The 20,184-nt window shown below is 43.1% G+C and overlaps 1 protein-coding gene across 1 annotated transcript in view; it reads right to left on the bottom strand.

The window, feature by feature from the left end:
• The window catches only part of LOC310773356 (uncharacterized protein), a gene marked incomplete at its 5' end in the record, with an annotated part of 55,500 nt that overhangs the window by 12,184 nt on the left and 23,132 nt on the right, over positions 1 to 20,184 (bottom strand). The gene's annotated exons all lie outside the window — the stretch shown is intronic.

Raw genomic sequence — 20,184 nt, 5'->3', positions numbered from 1 at the left:
CTGTAACTGTTGTATAAGATAGATTTGTGTTAATTTCGTCTACAAAAACTATGAGGAAAGATGTTTGTCGACTATCTTTTTTCCCAAGGCTAAGACTAGACTAAAATGCTCAGATCTTTAGTTTCTTTGACTAAGACGAGACTAAAATACTCAAACTTTTAGTTGACTAAAACTTGACTCAACAGAAACAGGATGAGATTGACTAAATATGATTAAAATCAACAAGGACATTTGACACAAGACTAAGACTAAATAAAAAATAGACTACAAAATGAACACTAATTATAGACTGTTTTCCCCCTCATGCAGCAGTTCAGTTTCCTGTGTTTGCAGCATTATAGATGTGTGGCATTTAGCTGTCTTAAAAACACATTTACAGAGATCACAGCTACAACAGAACCCACCCAGTCTTAGCTAAGGGTCTTATCTATATGTGTATGAGGCATTGTATTCCCACAATTTACAGTTACTTGCTTGGCTACGTTATAGAGGCCTGAGCACTTTCCACACAGCACAGCCAGCCTCCCTCCCTTCTCCCCGCATAAAACGGCAAACTCTTTTAGCGTTAGTGCCTTCCTTTTATACAGTGATGGCATTATTGGGGGGTGAAAACGCAAAAAAATTTAAACAGGTCCCAGAGTGGAATTCTTGAAAATGCTGCCCCTTATTGTTGCTATGTAAAGTGCAGAAATGCAATTCAGGTGATGACACAGCCCCCCTTCGCCATGGAAGACAATGGTAGGCAATAGGAGCATTTACTAGCCCAATACTATACAGCCTTATGGCACAGGCACAATGAGTCGCATTGACATTCAACAAACGTGATAACGATTAAAAACACATAATCTGCGTTAAGTGCCCGCTAACGTCGCACATAGCCTATTAATCACTGTCTCCTGCATTGAATAATTGAAGACAACTCACTGTCTGCAATGCATTTCCTCAAATGAAGTCCTATGTGCTCAGGTCTTTTTTATGTTGCTTTACTGGGTTTTTATTCGGTAATCCAATCTGGAGCAGTTTATTAGGCTACCATTGTGACTTCTGTGTCACTCTATCGTGTGGAAAATTAATTTAAACTTAAATTACAAAGATAATCAAGCCCGTTAGAAACAGACAGAATAGGGGAAGCTATAGGCGTTTTTTACCTTAAAAATAAAAGCCGTATTTTATAACTGGGTAAATAAAAATCAGGGTCGTCGACTCACTACGTGTTAAAATTGACTTTAGTTGTCTGTGTTCTATATGTCTTCTGTGTATTTCGGGTCACACACAAAAAAACGTTGCAACATGCACCAATAAGACTATGGGCCCTATCTTGGTACAGGCCTTAGGCGCAAAAACTGGCGTTAAACGCCAAAAAACGTGCCTTGCGCCTGCCTCGGGAAGATAGCAACATGGTTTTAGGCCCTGAAATGCGCTTTATGCCAAAGAGGCGTGGTGCAGTGCCAGAATAGGCCAGAATGGGCGTTTTGGCCTTAAATACCGGCCTAACGCCACACATGTGAAATCTCCCAGTATGCATTGAGGCGAATCCGTTTGACAAGAAATAGCAACCAAATCAGCTTAAATAGGGTAAGTGGTAAATCGAAATAATGTTTCTCTTAACATAACATGCAATTGTGGAACATTTCAATATTGGACAAAATAAAATCGTGAAATCAAAACACAACCCTATGTGAAACATAACATGTAATCCTGGTGGTATATATATCCCTCGCAGATTTAATGTGATTTAGATGAGTGACAGCCGTAACACGGTTCTACTGTGACTTACTGTGATGTTGCTCCAATAAGACTTAGCTTACTTCACATTTAGTTTTACAATAAAAACACATTTCTGCAATGACTTTACATAATGTAGGCTATATTTATGTGCATCATCCTTCCTGTGCAGCAGGGAAGATAAAACTATATCATTCTGGACAAACTTTCACCAATCTAATCTCATCATGACATAGGGATAGGCTATATTTTTCTAGCCAATGCGTTTAGAACATTCTTTTCACTTTGCTCTTGCTATAGTGTAGCGTATTTACATGCTTGCAGTATTTAAACTGCAGTTAGATTGGTTTGAGATTAAGTTCCGTCTCGCCTACCCTGCTCTTCTAAAGGTGGACTTCGAGGGTAAGACCTATGACTTCAAGACTGCTTCAGAAGCACAAATGTTTTACGACCAACATTTGACCTGAGCAAATGCTTATGGTGATCGTTAATGCTACCAGCATGGGATGAACGCTGCTTGTGACCCTCACACCAGATGGAACTTTGTCTGACTTTCTTAATTTTTTTCCCCATCAAGAGGAGGATCGGGCTTGTGGGATTTTTTTTTATTATTATTATTTTAACCCAGCTGGCAGTGATTAATGTAAGTGTGGACAATTCGATACGGTCCCTTTTCTTTTCTCTTGGACACTAATGTTGCCTGTTGGACTTTATCGAACGGACTGAATTGTTTTGTTTTTCTTTCTCCATCTCTCCCTCTTTCTGCTTTGGGAGCCGATCAGATTCTCCGTATTCGTAACTCTGACGGTCCCGCGTTCTGTTCTATTCTAGCTAACAATGTATTTGTATTGTATGTGTATTTCATTAACTGACAGCGCTATACTCTAATGTTATCTTTTTCTATAATGCAAGTATGCGCTTATAGTTTAACTTGGGGATTATCGTCACATCTAGTACTGACGTTGTGATCAGAGTTAGCAGGTAATACTTAATTAAAGGCATTTTGCAAAGTCACCAAAGAGTGTATGATTGTTTAGTGTTTTACGTCACACGCTGTGACACCCGTGTAACTGCGCTTTAATATGACGCCGATCTTTACCCCCCTCTTAAATCAAAGAATTTACGTTGATAAGAACAAAGCTGAAATGGGCTAACATCGGCTCCCACTAGTGCCGCCATTCTGGCCAGATTCTGGCCTCTGATTCGGTGTCATGATGTCATACTGCTATGCTATTGGTCGTGACGCGGCCCTTTCAGACCGAAATGGCGACAGCACTGTCACTGGGGTCGCAGATAAGCTTTTAATTTTTGCCTTTATCACTCTTTGGTCAAACAAGAAGGAGGGTGGGAACTCGTATGCAGGTACTGATGTGCCGGAGCTGGAGATGTGCTATCCTTTTAACTTTGGATAGCCCACCTTCATGATAGTGTTTTTTTTTCTTTCTTTCTTTCTTTTATTTATTTATTTTCTCTACTTTTGGGAACCACCCCTAGTGTGTTAGTATGTAGGTTTAGAATTTGTGTAGAAGAAGATAGGATACGCAGAGGCTCTGCAGCTGCGTGCTACTGTGAAAAGAAGAAAGTAAGCATTGTGGGATTGGGATACTCCACCAGGTGGAGTCCCAGGGATGGGAATGCTTCTATATTTTAGTTTTTGTTCATGTCTTGTGTGTGTGTGTGTGTGTGTGTGTGTGTGTGTGTGTGTGTGTGTGTGTGTGTGTGTGTGTGTGTGTGTGTGTGTGTGTGTGTGTGTGTGTGTGTGTGTGTGTGTGTGTGTGTGTGTGTGTGTGTGTGTGTGTGTGTGTGTGCTCCATTTCATTTCACATCTATGTGCACAAATCCTCCTGTCATGAATGCCCGGGTCTCAGGGTAACATTCAGCTGGGGGAGAGGAAGATAAAAATGGTCTCATGGAATGTCAAGGGGCTGGGTCAACCAGTTAAAAGGGAGACAGTTTTCAGACATCTCCGATCACTGTCAGCAGACATCATCCTCCTTCAGGAGACTCACATCAGCCCTACACAACAACGCAAGTTGAGGTGTAGCTGGGTGTCACAGGTATTTCAATCATAATTTTCCTCCCACGCTCGTGGCGTAGCCATTTTGTTTAAAAAAAATATACCATTTCAGCTCACCTCCATCACTGCAGACCCTTTTGGAAGATATATTTTAGGAACCTAGTCGACGCTTGGAGGGTTCATCATCCCATTGATAAAGCATATTCTTTTTATTCTCATGCCCACAAATCATACAGCAGAATAGATTATTTTTTAATAGATTCTCAATTAATATCTCACGTCACCGATACAAAATACCATAACATACTGATTTCTGACCATAGCCCCTTGACATTGTCCTTATGTCTCTCTCTCCCCAAGCAAACCTACTCTTGGCGCCTCTTTACGCCTCAAATGCCTCTTTACTCACTGAAGGAACATTTTTAGAATATATTACCACTAAACCAAAACATTTTATTGAATTCAATGATAATGGTGAAGTTTCAGACTCCACATTGTGGGAAACACTAAAGGTTGTTATTCGTGGGGATATAATTTCATATGAAGCAGCTGACAGAAAGGGGAAACGGAAGCCGTTCTACGCCAGGTTCGACCCCTCTGCCAGAGCGCCTCCCCTCCTCCCCCCTCCTCCCCTACCCCTCTCCTCCCCACCACCCCCTCCACCTCCCCCCCTCCTCTCCCCCCCCCCCCCTCAGCCACCTCTCCCCCCCATCACCCCTCCTCCTCTCCTCCCCCCCATCACCCCCCCCTCTCTCCTCCCCCCCACCACCCCTCCTCCTCTCCCCCCCCTGGTCATATCAAAGATCCGTCCCACACTCCCCCCGGACCACGACCCGCTACAATTTGCATACCGCCCCAACAGGAGCACAGCGGATGCAGTAGCACACGTGCTCCACACCGCCCTGTCCCACCTGGAGGGGAAGGACACCTATGTAAGAATGCTGTTCAGCATTCAACACCATAGTACCCTCCAGGCTGGTACGCAAGCTCAAGGATCTGGGACTAAACACAGCAATGTGCGACTGGATCCTGGATTTCCTGACAGACCGCCGCCAGGTGGTGAGGGTGGGCAACCTCACCTCCTCCCCACTGACCATCAGCATAGGAGCGCCCCAGGGGTGCGTCTCCAGCCCCTTCTGGTACGACCTCTACACCCACGACTGCGTGGCGACTCAAACTTCAAACACCATCGTGAAGTTTGCAGACGACACAGCAGTCGTGGGGCTGATCTCGGGGGGGGGCGACGAGACAGCATACAGAGAGGAGGTGGGGGCCCTGGAACAATGGTGCCAGGACAACCACCTCTCTCTGAACGTCTCCAAGACCAAGGAGATCATTGTAGACTACAGGAGGGGGGGGGGCCCACACCCCCCAATCACCATCAACGGCACAGTGGTGGAAAGGGTGGACAGCTTCAAGTACCTGGGAGTCAACATCCACCAGGACCTGACTTGGGCCGGTCACACCGCCACTGTTGTCAAAAAGGCCCAACAGCGAATACACGGACGCAGGCGCCTGAAGAAATTTGGGCTAAGGCCAGAAATCCTGAAGGACTTCTACAGAGGCACCATTGAAAGCCTGCTGACTGGCTGCTTCACCACCTGGTATGGGAACTGTACCACCATGGACCGCAGGGCGCTACGGAGAGTGAGACGTGCGGCCCAGCACGTAACAGGATGTGAGTTGCCAGAACTGCATGAACTGTATAAACAGCGGTGCCTCAGGAGGTCCCTGAAGATCATCAAAGACACAAACCATCCCCACAACAGCCTGTTCTCCCTGTTACCCTCAGGGAGGGGATACAGGGTTCCAAAAGCACGCACAAATCGCTTGAGGAACAGTTTCTTCCCGCAGGCCACGAGACTCCTTAACGTACACAAATAGTGTGGTAGCCCTACTGTACCGTACTGTAGCTGCTACCATTATGTATGTCTAATGTTTAATTGTATGTTTAATAAGGAATATGCTATTTGCACCTATATGTCAAATACCCCAAATTTAAAATGTTTAGCACGTCTAAAGTATGCACATGACATGTGCACCTATGTGCAGTGAATATGCCACTGTCTCTGACTTGTCTTATCACTATACTGCCTTATTGCTTGTTGTGTCTCTTGTTGTTTTTGCACTCATATGCCCTGTTATATTTGTACTATGTTGTAAAAGGAGTCCACAGCACAAGAATTTCACACGTGATACTTGTACCATGGAGTGACAATAAAAATCTTGAATCTTGAATCTTGAAGCGACTATTGGAGATTGAAAATGCTCTCCCCACCCTTGAAGCGACATACCAGGTCTCAAAATCCTCAGAAGATTATAATAAGATATTGACGCTAAAGTATGAATACAACTGTATCTTGGGTGGTCAAATAAATACACTCCTCTTAAAGCTGAGACAAAAACAATTTGAATTGGGAGATAAACCAGAGGGGCTTCTGTCGAGGCAGCTTAAGGGTGCCCAAGCTTCCAGGTCAATCCTCTCCATCAAATCAAAGAGCGGCGCCTTGCTGACTAACCCAAAAGAGATAAACGATCGTTTCAGAGAGTTCTACAGTGAACTCTACTCATCTAAGTATGATGCTGCTCAGTCTGATCTAAATGACTTCTTTGACCCTCTTGAAACACCCAAACTTAGTGAAGCTGCTAGAGAGGACTTAGATTGTGATCTCACATTAAAAGAAATAACCTCTGCCATCAAATCATTCCCATCAGGCAAAGCGGCCGGACCGGACGGATTTGGCACTGAATTCTACAAGAAATTTTGTGACATTCTTGCCCCACTCCTCCTCAGAATGATATCTAGCTCCAAGAAAGACAATGTTTTGCCTAAAACACTGTATGAAGCTGTTACGGCCCTCTGCCTTATTTATTTCTATAATAGTACACTTCTGGCTTAGGCCTATTGTAACATTCAATTTAGCATTTTTCCTACAGTATGTGATGGGGTTTTACAGCCTGTGTACCAAAGCCTGGCCTTGGTTTGGTGTGTGGCTCTTTCTTTTCCTGCCTCACTATCTCTGTCCCAGACACGCCCCTCTGCTGCAGTGATTGAGGTGAGGAGCCCTCACCTGGAGCTGGTTGGCAATCAATGCCGATTGCTGCTGATTGGCTGCTTCAGACCTGCATGTCCTACATAATCTGCAGTGTTCCAAGATGGCACTGTGGTTTTCTTTTTGGAAAATGGCGTCGGAGAGTGAGAGTGAGAGCGAGAGCGAAATTGAAAATGATCAGGATAAAAGGGGAATTGAGAATAAACGTAAAAGTTTGTCGAGTGTTTCAAGTGGCACAAGTCAGTCAGTGAAGAAAGTGAGGAAAGGGTTAGGTTCGGATAGTGAGTGTAGTCGAGCAGTGAGGAAGAAGCAGGAGTTTGTAGTGGGGATGAGGGTGGTTTCATCGAAAGAGGATGGTATATTTAGTGATCAACATAAAGTAGGGGAGTTTGTGGAGAGGGTACTTGGGCAGGTAAGGTCAGTTAGAGTAGCAAGAAGTGGATTAGTTATAATTGAGTGTGTTTCAAAAGAGCAGAGAGACAAAGCTGTAAAGGAAATAAAGTGGTGTAGAAATAGGGCTACTGGAGGTGAACGTGCAGTGCAGCTATTGTAACATGTTTTGTACTTGGATCTGAGGTAAGGAAGAAGGGTGTGGTGAGTGGTGTGCCTCTGTCAGTAGAGGCTGAGTTGTTTGAAAGTGTGGAGGGTGTGCTGGAGGCAAAGAGATTGACACGATATCATGAGGGGGAAAGGGAGGAGAGTTTGTCTGTGTGTTTGACCTTTGATGGAGAGTTGCCTGAGAGAGTGTATGTGGATTATTGTTGGTATAGGGTAAGGCCGTTTGAAAGAGCACCGATGAGATGTTATTGCTGTCAAGAGTATGGTCATGTTGCTGCTGTGTGTAGAGGGGTCCGGAGATGTGGGAGATGTGGGGGAAAGGAGTGTGAGAGAGACACGTGTTTAGAGGAAGACAAGGCAAAGTGCCTACACTGTGATGGTGATCATCATGCGGGTTCAAAGCAATGCCCAAGGAGAGTAAATGAGGTGAAAGTGAATCAGATTAGGGTAAAAGAGAAGGGTATGTCATATGCTGAAGCTGTTAAAAGAGTGGAGAATGAGAGTGGAGAATGAGAGTGATAAAATGGAAGAAATTGAAAAGGAACCAGAGAAGAAACAGAAGGGAGTTGAACAAATCATTTGTGTGGACAAAAAAGGATTTTTGACATTTATGGCCATGGTGATTAATTGTACAGAGCAGATCAAGGGAAAAAAGGAAAAGATTAAGATGATGATGGATGCAGCTAGAAGGTTCTTGAATGTTGTGGACATTTCTGGAGAGGAGATTGAGAAGGCGCTGAGGGATGAGTTCCCGACGACTGAGCAGTAGAATGGATATATATAGAGTGAATGGGAGCACTATGGGTGGATACATGATGAACACTGTAAATATAAAGAAGACATCAAATTTCATTTGAACTGTGGAGGGCAGTAATACGCCTAGTAGCGTCTACACTGCCGGAAATAAAAAAGAAGAAGAAGAAGAAGAAGATGGCACTGTGGGTCAGTGTTAGCGGAGCGCTCTGCGTGCTTACACTGGCCCTCCACCCTCCTTGCTCTCTCAAGCCCCTTTTTGAATTAGCTCTTTTGTATTAGCCTTTTGCTACTTTCAGTTAACTAATTGTTTTTGGGTAGCTCTTTTTGTGGCCCTTGGTCACTTGACAGCCAAACACTTGTTTGTGTGTGCTTTGACGCTGTAGCTATTTCTATTAGCTGTCAGCCTATTTGCCCTCTGTAACTTTGTCTTAAGTTACTCATTGGCCTTGCCTTAGCCTATGCTTCTTGGCCTTTTGTTAGATGTAGCCTAACTATTTCTCATGCACACACTCATTGGTCTACTTAGCTACTTTGTATATCACTTGCCTTTTTGTTTGATTCCTGTTTATTGTTAATCTTAAGGAAGCCCTGTAGGGGTGTGTCGCCCTTTTCTTTACACCCACTTTTCTCCTGTTTTTGTAGGTTTAAGGAGGAGTAGTTTTGTCTTTTTGTTTATAGTCTAGTTTATTTTATTTCTAGGTAAACTGATTGGGCTTTGGCCACCCTGACGTCACTGTGCTTCCTTATTTGAACCAACCTTTGTTAAAATAAATCATTGTTTTGGTACACTTGAATTCAGCCTATTTCCCTTTTTCCTGGACTTCTTATGTTACACCTTTTCACCCTAGACACACATTTAAGGGACGTAACATAAATGGGGGCTCGTCCGGGATAATTTTGTAATCCCTTTATCGTCCGGGATAATTTTGTAATCCCTTTATCGTCCGGGATAATTTTGTAATCCCTTTTATAGTCAGGAACTTTCTAGTAGCCTACTGCTATATTTACATTTGTGGGCCATTTGTGCACTTTGTGTTTCGGCTTGTCTTTTTTTCTCTTTAGGAATAAGCTGTTCTGAGAAACATGGCTTCATTGTCTTTGGAGGGTTTGTAAGTAGTCCTACCTTAGAGCAGCTCTGTAAAGGGTAGGTAGGATTATTTGTATTTAATTGCCATGTGCTATGCTATTCCTGTACTGAGATCTCTTGAGTTCTCTCGAGTGAGTCATGCCATTTATTTACCTGCAGTAAACTTTGGATGGTTTTGATGTTGCTATTTTTGACATTTGACATTAGGAAGAGGTTAACTCCGGTTAACAGTAGGAGTGATGTTCACAATGATGGGTTAACGGTGGTTAACATTGAAAGAAGGTTAACAGTAGTTAACATTAGGAGTGATTAGTTCACATGGATGGGTTAAAATGTCTGGTTAACTTTTGGTAACACGTTGGTTGACTTTGATCAACATTCAGTTAACTTTGGGTTGACTTTTCACATGGACATTTTGCACACTTCTTAATATTTTGGTGTCTGTCCCTTTGCACGCCTGTATAGGCGGAGACTTAAAATGTTACTGTCGGAGCAGTTGGTGGAGAAAGGCATAGAGAAAGCCAAGTGTCTGTCAGGTAAGGCACCCGAGGGTTTATATGGGAAGTGGGAGCGAAGGCCGCCATTTCCCTCACAAGCTCTCAATGACCAGGTGGAGGTGGGGGCGGAGGCTCCTGCTGCCACTTGGGCCTTAATCAGACAGCGCTGATCTGGGGGACATGAGAGGATCTGAAGCTCGCCCTTCACCTGTCAGGTGAATGCTCGAAACAAACCTGTGAGGTTGAGCATGTGCATCTGAGCTGGAAGACCTTATACTAAGTCCACCCCTCTGTGTATGCTGTCTCCACCACCACTTCTGACTTGGTTAAGGTAAGCAGGCATGTTTGCCTTAGTGCCACAAATTTTGAAGTGTGTGTGTGAAAGCTTTGTCCATTTTATTTTGATGTTTCACCGTCTTGTGTTTTTTAGCATAAACTTTAGCATATTTTTGGGAGGAGATGTTTCTTTTTAAGGGGGGAGGTGTTACGGCCCTCTGCCTTATTTATTTCTATAATAGTACACTTCTGGCTTAGGCCTATTGTAACATTCAATTTAGCATTTTTCCTACAGTATGTGATGGGGTTTTACAGCCTGTGTACCAAAGCCTGGCCTTGGTTTGGTGTGTGGCTCTTTCTTTTCCTGCCTCACTATCTCTGTCCCAGACACGCCCCTCTGCTGCAGTGATTGAGGTGAAGAGCCCTCACCTGGAGCTTTTACATTACATTACATTACATCATTTGGCAGATGCTTTTATCCAAAGCGACTTACAATAACACATTTTTTGTCAGCAATAGAGCAATCAACTATGGAGCACAGTCTATGACAACTACAACTTCTGAAGGAACAGTGGTACAAGTTTAGGTTAGTGGTACAAGGTTGGTTAGTTTTTTTTCCAAGAAGGGCCCAGATGGAGCCTGAAAAGGTGTGTCTTTAGTCTTTTCCGAAAGATCGGCAGTGATTCAGCTGTCCTGACCGAAGGTGGAAGCTCGTTCCACCATTGAGGTGCCAGGGATGAGAAGAGTCGAGATCGGGATGAGCGACTTTTGAGCCCCCGTAGCGAAGGAGGGGCGAGGCGACCTGCACTGGTGGAGGAGCGAAGGGAGCGCTGAGAGGTTTGGAACCTGACCATGGATTGGAGGTACCGGGGAGCTGACTGGTGTACTGCCCTGTAGGCCAGTACCAGTGTCTTGAATTTGATGCGGGCCGGGATGGGAAGCCAGTGGAGCTCCTGGAAGAGGGGAGTGACGTGAGAGAATTTGGGTTGGTTGAATATCAGACGGGCTGCAGCATTCTGAATGAGCTGAAGCGGTCGGATGTCGGTGGCAGGTAGGCCGGCCAGGAGCACGTTGCAGTAGTCCAGGCGGGAGGAGACAAGAGACTGGACCAGGAGTTGAGTCGCTTCTCTTGTGAGAAAGGGACGGATTTTGCGGATGTTGTAGAGAGAGCTGGTTGGCAATCAATGCCGATTGCTGCTGATTGGCTGCTTCAGACCTGCATGTCCTACATAATCTGCAGTGTTCCAAGATGGCACTGTGGGTCAGTGTTAGCGGAGTGCTCTGCGTGCTTACACTGGCCCTCCACCCTCCTTGCTCTCTCAAGCCCCTTTTTGAATTAGCTCTTTTGTAATAGCCTTTTGCTACTTTCAGTTAACTAATTGTTTTTGGGTAGCTCTTTTTGTGGCCCTTGGTCACTTGACAGTCAAACACTTGTTTGTGTGTGCTTTGACGCTGTAGCTATTTCTATTAGCTGTCAGCCTATTTGCCCTCTGTAACTTTGTCTTAAGTTACTCATTGGCCTTGCCTTAGCCTATGCTTCTTGGCCTTTTGTTAGATGTAGCCTAACTATTTCTCATGCACACACTCATTGGTCTACTTAGCTACTTTGTATATCACTTGCCTTTTTGTTTGATTCCTGTTTATTGTTAATCTTAAGGAAGCCCTGTAGGGGTGTGTCGCCCTTTTCTTTACACCCACTTTTCTCCTGTTTTTGTAGGTTTAAGTAGTAGTTTTGTCTTTTTGTTTATAGTCTAGTTTATTTTATTTCTAGGTAAACTGATTGGGCTTTGGCCACCCTGACGTCACTGTGCTTCCTTATTTGAACCAACCTTTGTTAAAATAAATCATTGTTTTGGTACACTTTAATTCAGCCTATTTCCCTTTTTCCTGGACTTCTTATGTTACACCTTTTCACCCTAGACACACATTTAAGGGACGTAACAGAAGCTAACATCTCCCTTATTCTAAAAAAGGGGAAGGAGGAAGTAGACCCGGCAAGCTACAGACCTATAGCGCTTCAGAATTTTAAAAGAAAGATAATTACCAAAACGCTGGCTTCCCGGTTAAACAAACATTTGTCATCTATCATTCATCCTGACCAGACAGGGTTCATTCCGAACAGGTTATCTTTCTTCAATGTAAGACGCCTCCTCAACACTATATACGCAGACCATAGTAACACCAGTGGCGCAGCTATTCTATCGCTTGATGCACAGAAGGCATTTGATCAGGTTGAGTGGCCTTATATGTTTGAGTCACTATGCAGATTTGGATTTGGCGAATCATTCATATCCTGGGTAAAGCTCATATCCAAGCCTTGTAGGCTTGGAGGTCGGTGGTATTGAAACGCGTATCAGTTTGTATGCCGATGATGTAATATTATATTTACATAATTCAGAAAAATCGATCCCCACACTCCTCGAATTGTTCACTTCCTTCGGTAAGCTGTCCGGATACACAATCAACTGGACAAAGAGTGATTTTATGCCTCTCTCTGATGTCTTCACCCCCGGCTTTCTGGAAAATCTCCCATTCAAATTGGCCAAGGACCGCCTCACCTATCTTGGCATGACCATACCCAGAGATCCGAAACTAATATTTAAGTTGAATTTTGATGATTTTGTTTTAAGACTTAAACAGTGTATAGAGAACTGGAAAATCTTGCCTCTGTCCATGATCGGTCGCATACATTCTATTAAGATGGGTTCACTTCCCAGGTTCCTTTATCTGTGTCAAAACCTTCCTATCTTTCTTCCACTGGTCTTCTTTAAAAAACTGGACTCCATAATTCTGTCTTACATCTGGAATTATAAAAACCACAGAATTTCGAAAATTAATTTGCAAAAACCTAAGCTTGAAGGAGGGCTGGCCTTACCAGTATTTAGGCATTACTACTGGGCTGCTAACGTTAGGGCTCTAATGTTTTGGCCTCAGGGGACCCCTGGTATTGTGTCTCCCGGGGCTCCCCTGCGGCTGAAGATGGAGGCCAGCTCTATTGGCAATTCTTCACTGCCAGCTATGCTATTTTCTAGGTTGGAGAACCCTGGGACCTTGGGAAATCTATGTTTTGGTGTGAAAAACTGTCAGCATTCTAAACCAAATTAGGAGTGTTTTGAGTTTACCAGATGTTTCTGTCTATACGCCAATTTGTCACTTTTCTGCCTCCATGGTCAGACAGAAACTACCATGCTTGGAGTGAGAAGGGGCTGGCTTCCATCAAAGACCTATACATAGATGGCCATTTTGCATATTTTGATCTACTAAAGAAGAAGTTTGGGCTTCCTGGCACAAACTGGCTCAGATTTCTGCAACTCAGAAATTATGTTCGGTCCAAGATTCGCTCTTTTGAAGTGCTTCCAAATGAACATGCCTTTTTCGATGTACTGCTAAGCCCTCCTCACTACTCCAAGCATCTTATTTCTAGATTTGTATGTCTGTTTGACAATTACACCACAGTCTCTACTGAGAGGATTAGAGAAGCTTGGCAGGGGGAACTTGGCATTGACTTATCTGACATTCTATGGAATAGGAGTGTGTCTGTGATACAACTCTGCTCAGTTAATAGTAGACACCAACTGATTCAATTTAAAGTCACTCACCGTCTTCACTATTCTAACCATAAGTTGCACAGGATTTACCCATCTGTCTCACCATTATGTGACAGGTGTCGTGTATCAGAGGGCACTCTGTCTCATGCTTTTTGGTTTTGCCCTTCACTGACTGAGTTCTGGGCCAAAGTATTCAACTGGTACTCTAAGGCCTATGAAGTGACCCTTCAGCCAGAGGCAGAGCTCGCCATCTTCGGCTGCTCGGACTCCTCTTTGAGCTTCAGCTGTGCCGCAATCTCTGACACAGGGGACAATCGTTGCCAAGAAACTCATTTTACAGGAATGGAAGTCCCCCTCCCCACCATCTTTTCAGCTATGGTTGGCGGGTATGATCTCTGTCATACGGATGGAGAGACTTAGGTTTCTGAGAATCAACTCACTCTGGAGATTTTCGGTTGTTTGGGGCCCGTTTCTGGCCTACCTCGGCGAGGTTAGGGATGATGGGTGACTCCTGTGGGACCCTATGCCATGCATAACCTTTACAAGCACTTTCATTGCTGTAATATTGGAGTGTGTGTGTGTGTGTGTGTGTGTGTGTGTGTGTGTGTGTATGTTTCTTTTCTTTTCTTGTTTGAATTTTTTTTTTTTTTTGTTGGTTATTTATGAAAAAAAAAAAAAAAAAAATCTGTACACATTTCTAAGTTGCCTTTTGCTATTTTGCAGTCTGTTGCTGTAGGAACACTTTCCAGACCGAGACTGACTAACATATCTGTTATGTATATTTTTGTGTTCAAACTGCTCATGTATATGCTGGTGATGAGTATATGACAAGAATAAAAATACTTGAAATATAGATTGGTTTGAGAAGCATAATCATTTGGAATAATAGCCTATATATGGAGACAGACAGACGGGGATGAAAGGGAGGGGGGGAGCTCAGAGCGCTTGGCTTTTCTGACCGGACTGGATCGCTCCGTGGAATTGGAGCTTAAAAGGGAAGCTTGTGATTCGTTTACTGCACTTCTCCAATGACCAGATTGTGCATAATTTTACGCTTAAAAGGCGTGGTTATAATGCTTATGGCCGCCTGTAGCCCACTAACCTGCACTGCGCCGGGCGTTGAGCGCAGATTATAGGCCGATGCAACGATAGAGCCCTATTAGTTTATTTAATTACCATTATTGTGAAGGTTTTAACCAGAAGTTTCAATGTTATTCTGGCTCACTTGGCGCTTTTGCGGCTTCAGTCGGCCTCAGTCTGCATGCAAATCGTTATCATAACAGCTGTGTATAAATGCGAAATAAAAGGTGAACACGCAACGCTAGTTTGCCGTTTTATGCAGAGACGGTTGTCGTCTAAACATGGCCTGAGTCAGACAACTTTGCACTCAAAGCCATTCAATTAATTTTGAACAACAGTGAATACCCAACCCCCCCTCCCTGCCCCAATAATTGCGAGCAAGTGCAATTGTACTATCAAACTAAGTGCCGAGGACAATCGTCAATTGACGATGAACTTCCACCATTTCCCTGGCACGAAGCCATATCGCTCACGGAGCCTGCACGTCTCCCTGACACTGCGCACTTCGCGCAGGCGGGGGTGGAGACTGTGTTGGGCAATCTCCCCAACAACAAATCAAGTGGCATGGACGATGTTTCCTATGAATTACTCAAGGCCACACAGTCATGTACACTAAACTTCCATCTTTAATACCTGCTTGGAAAATAAACGTGTGCCTGATTCTTGGAAGGGGGCTCTTGTCCATAGAATCCCCAAAAAGGACAATATCCCGGACAATCCATCAACCTGGAGAGACATTTCCCTCTTACCTACGATCTTTAAGGTGTTTATGAAATGCATTCTTGCTAGGATTCTGCCATGGCTTGTGGATGAAAACATCTTATCCCCCAAGCAAAAGGCTTATATCAATAGGCAGGGCATGAATGAGCATGTGTTTTGTCTCAAAACAGGAATTGATGACTTCAAGCACGAGTCAACTACATTATTTATGGTTTTTCTTGATTTCCGTGATGCTTTTGGTACTTTAGCACATAATGTCATGTTAAAATCTCTTGAGGAAATACATCTACCTCAAGTTTATCTTGACATTGTTAAAGATGTTTATTCTGGTTCATTTATACAGGTGATCTGTGGCAAACAGCTCACAGACCCAATCCCTCTCCAAGTAGGTATTAAGACTGGCTGTCCATGGAGTGCAGTTAATTTTGTACTCGCAATAAATCTTAAAGTGGCTTTGTAACTGTGCTCCTCTCAATGTCATCTCCCCTAACCCCGTTCAGGGATACGCAGACGATGTCGTCATATCCTCCCGTCAAGAGGGTGTTATCAACACCATGCTCACCAGAACTGACTCCTTTTTGGAGTGGTCTGGTTTAGAGGTGAAAGATTCCAAATGTGCAGTTTTTTATGAGAGGCGGAGCGGGGGGAACCGCTGGTACCATTCCAAATCAGATTCAATACCTGTATTTACAATAAGCCACTAAGAGTATATTCACGCCACGAGACATATACTTATCTAGGTCATAAATTCAACGTGGCAGGTGAGTGGAAAGATCAAGTAGATGACATCACATCTGAGTATTCCACCAGACTCGATTTAATTGATGCATCCCCCCTGCCACTCCTCATGAAGCTAGAAGCAATCAGACAAATAGCACTGGCCAAGGTTCAACACTTGTTTTCCAATGTACATATTCCATGTAAATCTCTACGTGAAATGAATGATAGAACTGTGCGTTTGGTAAGGCAGTGGACTGGACTAAATACTCATAGTACACGTGACATCATATTTCACAGTAAACAGGAGGGTGGGCTGGGGGTTCCGAATTTTGAATGGACTTATTTTGCTACGAGGCTCGGCCATCTTTTAAATATGCTGAACAGTGATGACCAGAGAGCTCGCCAGAGCGTCTCTGTTCATTGACCTAAAAAGACGCAAGGTCCCCCTGGCACGTGGGTCGGATTCTAACTTCCTGGGATTCAAGACGAAACCCAGCGGGAAGCTGGACAGTCGCTCCCCTGGCTTTGGCGTGTGGTCTGACTGGCCTGACCTGAATGACTTATGTGGCTGGTGTAAAGTTGCCCTGGAGTGGGTGGGGCCTAACTCAGAGGCAGTGAATGTCTCTGAAGAGGTTATATCTGACCCCAGTATCTCTGTGAGAGCAACCGTGAATATCTGTGGAGTAGATCATCAACTCCCTCTAACGAATGCCCGAGGTCACCTCATGAGGGCGCTACAACAAAGACAACGTCAACACTGGACTGAGTTAAAACTCCAAGGGAAACTTGCATGTCTGCCTGCAGCAGATCACTCTGTTTCTCATGCAGTGTTTAAAAGTGTCGCTCTGGATGAGAGCATTATCATCTTCACTCTAAAAGCAAGACTGCAAGTTCTACCAACCAAGCTCAATCTTTCCATCTGGCTTCCTGACAGTCATGCTCCTCACTGCATACATCATGGTCATGAACAGATAACTGAAACCATGGCTCACATCCTAAATGGTTGCCATGCATACAAAGGGCTTTACATATGTAGGCATGACAGATTAGTGGATCTGATATCAAAAGATATCTCTTCTATTTTCGGGTCTTCAATATCGCTTTTTAAACATTCTATTGTGAAGCCGAGCATGTTCACTCTGTGTAGTGACGATTCAGAGGTGTTCTTGAATATTCCAGCTAACACTCCTGATGTTGTTGTTGTCAATGAAAATCGTAGAGAGGTGTTTGTTCTAGAGGTTGGCTGTACCTTTGACCACAGCCTAGAGGAGGCCTTTCTAACCAAGATGATGAAATACCAACAGCTAGAACAGACCATTTCACAGCTGGGCTACAGGTGTAAACTTCTAGTTTTCATATTTGGTAGCCTAGGTCATGTCCATAAGCTGGTTGTGAGAGGCCTTCAGATGTCTGGTCTCCCAAAGAGAAGGGCCAAGCAGTTAGCGAGATATTGTTCAATATCTACTATTATCGGCAGCCGCTCAATATGGAGGAGGCGCTGCTTTTTGTACCCATGAAGTGGATACTGACCGTTATCTTCCATTACATTATAACTGTATATATCAACCTGCCATGTTATCATCCTGTGTGTTTATGTGTATGCATTATTGTGGTTGCCGTCTGGGCACTCATGTAACTGACTGACTCACAGCAATTGACTGCACTATTACTGTTTATGTCCTTTGCATACTTGTATTTATGTGGACATAAATAAATATTTCAAATGTGTGTCTGTGTGTGTATGTTTCTTTTCTTTTCTTGTTTGAATTTTTTTTTTTTTTGTGTTGGTTATATAAAAAAAAACTTTTTCTGTACACATTTCTAAGTTGCCTTTTGCTATTTTGCAGTCTGTTGCTGTAGGAACACTTTCCAGACCGAGACTGACTAACATATCTGTTATGTATATTTTTGTGTTCAAACTGCTCATGTATATGCTGGTGATGAGTATATGACAAGAATAAAAATACTTGAAATATAGATTGGTTTGAGAAGCATAATCATTTGGAATAATAGCCTATATATGGAGACAGACAGACGGGGATGAAAGGGAGGGGGGGAGCTCAGAGCGCTTGGCTTTTCTGACCGGACTGGATCGCTCCGTGGAATTGGAGCTTAAAAGGGAAGCTTGTGATTCGTTTACTGCACTTCTCCAATGACCAGATTGTGCATAATTTTACGCTTAAAAGGCGTGGTTATAATGCTTAAGGCCACCTGTAGCCCACTAACCTGTGCTGCGCCGGGCGCTGGGCGCAGATTATAGGCCGATGCAACGATAGAGCACTATTAGTTTATTTAATTACCATTATTGTGAAGGTTTTAACCAGAAGTTTCTATGTTATTCTGGTTCACTTGACGCTTTTGCGGCTTCAGTCGGCCTCAGTCTGCATGCAAATCGTTATCATAACAGCTGTGTATAAATGCGAAATAAAAGGTGAACACTCAACGCTAGTTTGCCGTTTTATGCAGAGAGGGTTGTCGTCTAAACATGGCCTGAGTCAGACAACTTTGCACTTCATTCCATGTTTGAGGTACTGTATCCCAGTGAAACAATTCACGAGTGACATTTGCTTACAAATATTGTAGCAGATACAGTTTCGCAGGTGATATATTTTCTCCATGTCAATACAGGACAGGGACAGCATCATTTGTATGTGCAAAATGGTTGGTTCTTGATGAGATCACTGGAGAACCTGGCATAGATACAAATGGGGAGCCATGGCCAGGACAGATATTGTGTAAAGTGGAAAGTATCCCTCTTTTTGCTGAGAGCAGGGAAGTCAGTAAACACTGAACATACAGTGGCTCAGGTGAACTGGTTTAAAAAGCACAGTGACATGTGGCATTATGGGAACAATAGCAGCTGCACAGTTTGGGACAAAGACTTTGTTCCGTGGTCTCATGCATCTTTTATTCAAATGCAGAGAATTTTCAGCCAGTGTGCATGTTGTTCATGCAGAGTTTCCTTTCCTGGAGCTAGAGACAAATCTGTGAATGTTGTGGTAACACTACCCTCAGCAAGATGTGTTTAGAATAAGGTTAGATTTGCTAGCTAATTTAGGGATGGACGATAATGCAATATCTTTTATCATCTTTCAGTGAAATTATATTGTGTATGGTCAAAATCAGTGGGAAAAAAATGTAATTTGAGAGAAAAATCTGGGCCTTGAAAGTTTTTTAAATTAAGCATATAGACATATTTATTTTACTTGATGTGCATCTGCACAGTTTAAGTGTTCACACATTCAAACCTCTCTAATTGTTGTCTGTCTGTGAGCTTCTGTAAAACCTGCAAGTTCTCATTATAAAAATGCTCCCTATTGTAATAATACCTTGATCCATGTCTCAAACTATGTCATTTGAGTCCTTGAATTTGAAGTATAAGAAGCCATAATTGTGATGAAATGGGATAATTTGGGTATAACAACCCACAATTCTGCTGTCTGAACTGATGAGAAACTCAAACCAAATAAAGTATAAGTTGAATCTTTTTAAGCTTATTCTTTTGAAAAGTCAAAATAAGTGGTTGAACATTTGATCTTTGATGTCTGATAAGCTTAGAAGGACTAACAAGTAATATATTTCTAAGATGTGTACATAAAATGTGAATAATGTTCATGTAAAATTATTTTTTCTTTGATATTAAATTTGGATGTCTTGAAAGTGTGTTACTGTTGCCTTTTATTGACATTTTCATTAGTTAACTTTGTTGACAGAGGTAGCCATTTGGTGTCAAGCATACTAAAAAGCTTTAACAGATGTACACAGGAGATAAGGTGGAAAAACGTTTATGTATGAGTACCTGTGCATTGAAAAGTGATGCCAGGGTCTGAATGGCAGTATTTGACAAGTTGGGAGTGAGAACATGTCACACACCTTTTTTTGGCTATGAATCAATTGAATATCAAATTCAAAATATCACTATGCTAGTAGCTGTGCTCCATTCTATAAAATTAAATTAGGAAAATACTGCTAATATGCAGCAGACTTGGTTGTAAAATACCGAGAACATATATCTTTATATTTGTCATGAGGTCATATTTGGATATTGTGGGATATACACATGATGTACCTGGACATTTATTTGACCACCACAAATACTGAGTATTTCCCCAGACACAGAGCACACCCATACCAACAAATCATACCC

Source organism: Poromitra crassiceps (genome assembly GCF_964638095.1).
Source record: "Poromitra crassiceps genome assembly, chromosome: 3".
Taxonomy (NCBI): Eukaryota; Metazoa; Chordata; class Actinopteri; order Beryciformes; family Melamphaidae; genus Poromitra; species Poromitra crassiceps.
Note: the sequence above shows the minus strand (reverse complement) of the source record. Positions and strands in the feature narration are given on the sequence as shown.